Below are 7,565 nucleotides of genomic sequence, written 5' to 3' on the forward strand. Positions count from 1 at the left end.
CAGCGGGAAAACCGGCTGAGGGTTGCTAGGTAACGGACTGAGCTCTGTTGGGGTTGCTAGGTAACGGATTTGGCTTTGCTGGGGTTATATTTTCCAGAAACCAAAAAAACATACATTTATTGCCATTAACTTATTATTTTTTTAAAGTCTTGGGCTGTTTTTGTTTTTGCAGTAGAGACTCAGACTAAAGTACAAAACATGCAGAATGTGAGTTTTGCATAATAGGTTCCCTTAAATCGGGAAAGGAAGGTCGACCACCTGCTACATGACTTCAGGTTTTAATGCACAGGACAAGCTTTTATTGTCTTCTGTCATCCTCCTCCATGCTTTTGTGTTGTTTCCATTATTCCCTCCTCCTGATGCCTCACATTGATTTATCCTTTTCTTTTTCTTCTGCTCACCTTCCTCCAGTTCCCAGGTCCTTCAGGCCTCTACGTAATTTGAACCTCCTTCTGACTTTCTCCTTTCATCTTCTGCAGAGACAGAAAAGGCTGAGAAGAGGAAGGAAGTGAGGACAGAAAATGAAGCTTTTTAAGCTATAAAATAATAACAGACAGGCAGGAATTTGTTCTGTTCCCACTGCTATTAAGAACAAAACATTTATTAAGTTTTCATACGTGTATTAGTAGCTGCTATTAGTCCTTCCCACTCTGCCCACCGTGACTTAAAATATTCAGAGCGTCTCCGCTGCTATAATCCCTTTAATCCTGTAGTTTTAATTCATCTGCTTTGTTTGTTTTTTTTGAGCTCTCACTTCTGGTTAAATACTTCAGGAGGAGACGTCGGCGCAGACTCAGCAGGATCGTATGGAAGGATCTACATCCAGAAATCTGTTTCTGCAGCAGCTTGTTGAGATGAATGTTTACCTCAGGAACAGAGGTGCCTTTTCGCTCCATAATCATAATTTTTCTAACAGTTTGTAATGACTTTCCAGAAATGATTTCAACACTGAAACCGTGAGAACCACCAACGTAAAATAACGCACGTTCTGGACTTAAAATCTGTTGAAGAAAGACTTTTAAATATGGTTTTTCTTCAATGCATGTAGATTTACTCAAAAACAAAACCTGCCGTCTCAGTAAGTCTGGTTTTTAGGCCAATAAATCAATCACAAAACCTTCCTTAAAGTCAGACTTGAAAGAAGTAGCAGATATGTGTTTGATGGATCCTGGTTATTTCATTCAGCTTCTGTTAAACAATAGGAGTAGTTTCTAAAAACATCGTCACTGTCCTAAAATAAAGGCCCAAGTTGTTCTTTGCTAAAAGTGATTTTGGTGAAAACGAATCTTCTCTTCTTTCTTCACAAAATATGTTTTAGGCCAAAAAAGAGAGAGACTTGTGCAGAACATAAATAATCAAATACAAACACAAATATCTTTATATAAATGGGACCTGATATTTAGTTTCATTTAATTTGCCACTCTTCTACCGTAAAGATCATAATTCACACAGGAGTGACGGCTTTATAATATCTGTTTCAGACACCAATTAATTAACTGGCCTGCCACCTTAAAGTCATGAAAATTGATCCAGTATCTGATCCACAAGTCATAATAACAAGCAGAAAACAATAAATCCACTTTCTGCCTCGCTGTAGAAATGTAGTTATGCCTCCATTAATTAGCTCTGGAATGAGCCAGCCTCGTTATGCCAGCTGCTTCTGTCTTGACAAAGTACTCGATATTTCCTGACCCTTTCCTTCGGAGAGTGAAACATGCCCCCGTGCGTTTCAGATTTACGGCCAGTCTGATACTTTGGGGTCACGTGGTGAAACCCTGCAGCTGTGATAAATGGCCGACTTTCAGCATCCTGGAGTTTGGAAAAAGGCAAGAAGAAATCACGGGTGGGAAATGACGCTCGGGAGACGAGTTTCATTTGTTTCACTTGGGAGAGCCGAAAGGCAAAATCTGGTTTGTACTTCAGAAACACTTGAATGCCACAAAGAAAAGGCAAAGAATGAGACCTTTAATGCATCAGATTGGAAAAAGGACATGATTGAGCACAAACTCAACATAGGAAACAGAAAAACAAGGAAGGAGTTACAGAAAGATCAAGCCAGGGCTGGTAAAAGTTTTGGAATTTGAACTTTTCCATATTTTCTCACATCAAACCACAAACATAAATATACTTCATTAGAATTTAATGTGAAAAAACAACACAAAGTGGGACACGATTGTGAAAAGGAAGAAAATTAAAAACATTTTAGTGTGGTGTGCAACATTATCCAGCCCCCCTGAGTCAATACTTTGTGTTTGCTGTTTTCCAGCTGCTAGTCTTTAGGGTTTGATCATCTAGTGACTGAAGTTTTTGCTTCTTTGCCAAACATCTCAAGCTCAATCAGATTCAATACAGAGCATTTGTGAACAGCAGATTCTCTATTGAGTCTGGACTTTGACTAGACCATTCTAACAGTTGAATATGTTATATTTTACCCCATCGTTGCCCTGGCTTTGTGCTTCGGGTCGTCGTCCTGCTGGAAGCCTCTAATCTTTAGACTGCAGCAGGTTTTCTTCTAATATTGCTCCTTTTCTGGCTCCATCCGTCTCCATATCACCTCTTCCTGCTGAAGAGAAGAGCCGCATGGGAACAATATCAGAAGTGAAATGATCTGGAAAAATAACTTTTTCGTCAATATTAAGGAAGTACTGAAGTAAAACAAGCTCCTGTTTGTTGCTGAAAAGTTACTTGTGAGTTAGTTTAGTTTTATTTCAAGAGTAAAACATTTTCATTGGAAACTAGATCAAAGATACTTGGTTTGTTTTTTGTATAATTTTCTTTCTTCTTCACAGTTTACTTTGTGTTGGTCTTCCACATTAAATTCCAATGGAGCATATTTGATTTTGTTACTATAATGTGGCAAAATATGGACAAGTTTAAGGGGTGTGAATACTTTTGCACGTCACTGGATATCAGACCAGGTGTTTGCTTACCTGTCCCTTTTCGCTTTACTCCTAACTTAAGGAAGTCGTTTGTGTTTCCCTCTTTTTCTCCTCCCATGTTTGGAAAGGAAAATCCTAGAATTGGTTTTCTAAGTGACATTTCCACTGCAGCTCTGACATGAGATTAAGTTAATCTGTGTCACAGTGAGGCTGCTGCAGTGTGACAGCACGGTTTTGTTGTAAACAGCATTACAAGTCGCTCCTCAGCCCTTCGGAGCGCCATGGCTGTGAGGGTAAGACCTGCTTTTATTTATTTTTATTTTTGGGAGCATCACTGCCACAGGTGATTATGTAAAAACCTCCACAGCTGTGAGCAGATGGAGTTCAGCCACATGAACAGCAAAGCAGTACATGACTGCAACATAACCTTCACAGATTTATTCATATAAATATTTAGAACATTTTCCAAGCCGTTTCTGTTACCGGTCTTTATTATTCATTAATGTTAAGAGCAGAGTCAATTTAATGATGCATCTCATATTTTAATGTGATAGTTTATTATTTGCTGTTCAAGTCATTTTAAATCAGGAAATCTGTTTTTGTTTCACATTTTCAAAACCTACACTGTAAAAACACAAAATCTTACCAAGTATTTTGGTCTAGTTTCTAGTGCAAATATGTTAGTTGACCTGCATAAGATAAAACTGACTTATAAGTAACTTTTCAACAAGAAATATGAGGCTTTTTTAAAGTCAATAATGACTTATTGTTGAGAAATTAGAACTACTTCCATTAGCAGATAATTTCACTTATAACAAAACATTTTTCTATCAGTGATAGAAACTATTTAATCAATATTAAGGAATAATTTACTTTAAGTCAAACTCGTATATGTTGCTGAAGAGTTACCTCTAAATCAATTTTATCTTATTACAAGTTTACAAAGATATTAGGACTAGAACTAGAGAAAAATTAATTTGTGTTTTTACAGTGCATCAGAAATTCTGGTTTGCTGTATGTTTAAACTTTAAAAAATCACAGTCAGATAGGACAATGAATCACTATGGATAGACACATGATCAATATATAATACGTATGATTACACATTCAATAATTTCATTGAACTCTGATCCAGAACCGCACAGCATTCTGGGAGATGTAGGCAGGGAAACTCTGTAACCGCTGAGCTAGCTAAGCTAGATTAGTTCAATACTTATTCACTCTTTGGTTGCCTAGCAACAGCCTGCTGGGGAGGAAGCAGTTTCAAACTCCACCCAACTTCGGTTGCCTAGCAACGACCTTCTGAGTAACTTGAGGTTTCACCCCTGTGCCTCATAACTGATTAAAAAAGCTAATCAATAATTATCGATATCGACTGGTATCGCTTATATAATGATACGTTTTCCAGCTATTGTTCCACTTTACTTTCAAAACATTTATACTGAGTCAGTTTGTTTTTAAAGGATCTTCCTAGTTTTTAACGTACATTAAGAAATATCAAATTAAGTTTCAGTTTCACTTTATTTTGGTAAATTATTAACATTACACACAGGAGACAAAAACAAAATACTGATTTACAAATTCATAATTTACCAAAGAAAGGAACAGGCTGAAGCCAAGGCGTGTAATTAATGTGTAAAACCAAATTCCTGTCTGTGAAATATGATGAACAGCAGCATCTTTCTGTTAATGTGTTTATTCCTGGCAGCTCCCACGAGTAACGTTGGCTCAAAGCGGTGGATGAAGTTGCCTCGTTCTCTTCCTTTAGCCGTGCTCCCCGGCTGCGGCCTACTTTGATGTCCCTACGTTAAATATTGAATGTACATCCATATTTCACTGGCTGATCCCTGCTGCCAGACTGAGGGGCAGGATAATAAACATTGCCAGTGAATTTCACTTCTCTAATTGCTCGGAGTTAATCTCCATTTCTCTGCACAGCGCCTTGACCTCGAGTAATGGAGCTGCCACAATCCCACGGTAAATATAAATAGGGGCAAGGTGGGAAAAATGATGTTCACTGGAAAATATTTTAGCTAGTTTGTATCGCGTTTAAAAGCTCCATCAGGAGAATGATACCTTACTGTTAGATAGTAAAATATAAACACAGAAACTTTCATTTAAAAAAACAGCTACAGCAAAGAATAAAGCTTTAAACGCCATAAAGTGAAACGGACGTCTCGCTAATGCTACGTATTAGCATTATAGATTTGGCTCCAGATGAGCGAGTGATAGATAAGATAATTTCCTTTACCACATTTTCAGCAACAAGGCAATTCAGAGTGCTTTACATGAATTTCAAGGAAATAAAACAAAACAATAACCATGTTCTTCTCAAGCAGTTAAGTTTGTAGCTTTCCATAAGCACTGCCCTGTTTTTACATGTTGCTTCAATATTTACACTTAATGTTCTTTCCTCATGCTGATTTATGAAGCGCACCAGTCCCTCCTGCAGCAACAAAACATAACGCTAATGGTTACAGTGGTTTTCTTCCACTTTTTATCTCTAAATGTTATTATGGTGAAAAACTTTTGTTTTTACAACAATCCCAGCAAAAAATGAAACACAAAAATTAACACAGACTATAATCCAACATGGTGGCTGGACAAGACATAGATGGGAGCATATTTACTGAATTCATTCTTAATTCTTAAAGGCATATTAATGTCACTTTATGGAAACTAAACTTCTCTAAAAACTCTTGCATTATTCTGATATTAATTAGAAATAATCTGAAGTAAAGTAAGGAATTAAATTAAGAATTCACATTTTGCACATTTTTGTGCTTTCATTTGGGTCGTTACTGCTTCAAAAAGAAAAAAACAGAACAAAACAAAAAAAAACAGCCGAAGCACGTAAAAAAAAACATTCAGTCGTTTTTTTGAAGATAAATTCATGTTTTTTAGGGTCTGAATGTAAGTGTCAAATCAGCAGGGACTGCCCCGTTACCTAGCAACCACAGCTGAGCCCAGCCCATTACCTAGCAACCACAGCTGAGCTCCACCTTCTGTGGTCGGCTGGTTTTTCTGCTGTACAATGGCTGCTGGAAAAGACAAGTTTTGTTGTTGACTTGCTGCTTTCTGGTTGGTTGAACAGGAGGCTCTACTTCTGCTTTTCAAAGATGTACAGTTGTGTATTTGCACATCTGTTTGCAGCTATTTTCATGTGTGATTGTAGTATTGAGTTGGGGGCGTGGCCAGCTACAGATTATTTGGATTTAAAGTGACAGAGACCCTAAAACGGCTCACTGAGCAGACTTACATCTCATCATCTAAGAGCGATTTTGTGTAAGAAATGTAATGAACTTGTTTTGTATAGACCATAGAGTGATCCTAACCTGTTTAAGAAAAGTGAAACAGAATAATTTTTATTTCTTTCCACTTTCCAAATAAGGTGGAGAATATGTAAAACCCTCAGGAGACGACTGCAGATATTTGTCTCATTTCATTTCACGCCAGAAGCAAAGCTTTTTATTTAAACACCTCAGAGAGCCTGTGATGTTTAATGCATCAGAAAAAATACATAATGAGCTGTGTGACACATTCAAATGCCTATCAGGAAATACTTTAACTACGACACTGCAAGACGTTTTTCTACACTAGTGACCCATAAAAATCACAAAAGCATCTGAAGTTCAAGAGTTGCTTTATCATTACAGGGACATTTAAGTTTAGGACTTGAGTTAAAAATGACTCTGTTCTGGATTATTACCATAATACAAAGTAATTTTTCTTCAAAGCACGTCAACTTTGCTGTTTCAATTTGCTTTAAAGTACAAGTTTTAATTTTTTAAGTACAGTTCCTTCCTTTCTGGAGTGGCAGCATTTGACTGCGGTTTCTCTGGGATCTCATCATCTTTATTCATCTAAAAGCTTTAATGATTTAAAAATGATGACGAATAATATTCCTTTGAATAATAATAACTATGCTCCCCGCATGCTGCTTCACTCAGTTTAAAAAAAGATGAGGAAAGACTTAATGTACTGTCCGGTAAAATCATGTTTGAACTTATTAGATTAATTACTGACACATTTAGGATGAGCTCCGCCTGACAGACGAAGGAGGATGAATATTCAGCTTTTTTCTGGTGCAGAAATATCCTCATGGTGGCTCCATGTTTAACTCATGAGCGAGGAGGAGACATTTGAGTGAGTTTTGCTTTTGGAGGTCTCTGTCGCTCATTCACAGGTTAGTACTGATGCCCTTCAAAAGCTTTCGAACAGGAAATATGGGAAGCACCAGGAAGGATGGCTGTAAATCTGATTTTAGAAGCTGAATGAAAATCAGATTTTGGTCCTGACTTTCTCCAGAACAGAGAATATCATAAATCTGACATTTATCATAAAATAGCAGCATCTCATGATCTATAATTACAATGTGATTTTGTAGCACTTCACTGTAAAAACTCAAAAGTATTTTTGGTTTATTTTCTAGTGGAAATCTCATAGAACACTTGAAATAAGGCAGAAGTTATTTACAAGTATCTCTTCAGCAAGATGTGAGCTTGTTTTGAGTCAATTTGTTTTAAATGTACTGGTGCTACTTTCAAACTGTTTTTATTTATAACGTGAAAAATGTCTTGCTATAAACTGCCTGCGGAACTAGAAGTTTTTCATCAAAATGTAAGAATATAACAATAAGCTAAATACGTCACACATTACGGGCACCGATAAGAGGAACCGTTCATC

General features: G+C 37.0%; 1 long non-coding RNA gene across 1 annotated transcript; it reads right to left on the reverse strand.

Annotated features, from left to right (window-relative positions):
* Positions 1 to 263: 263 nt before the first annotated feature.
* Positions 264 to 2,588, reverse strand: LOC106938721 (uncharacterized). The gene is made up of 2 exons (XR_001422685.1): positions 2,433 to 2,588; positions 264 to 491 (listed from the first exon to the last, which is right to left on the reverse strand). It is a non-coding gene; the product is annotated as an uncharacterized LOC106938721 (long non-coding RNA).
* Between the last annotated feature and the right edge of the window lie 4,977 nt (positions 2,589 to 7,565).

Source organism: Poecilia latipinna, unplaced genomic scaffold (assembly GCF_001443285.1).
Source record: "Poecilia latipinna isolate Pla-1442-1.1 unplaced genomic scaffold, P_latipinna-1.0 Scaffold2675, whole genome shotgun sequence".
Lineage (NCBI taxonomy): Eukaryota > Metazoa > Chordata > Actinopteri > Cyprinodontiformes > Poeciliidae > Poecilia > Poecilia latipinna.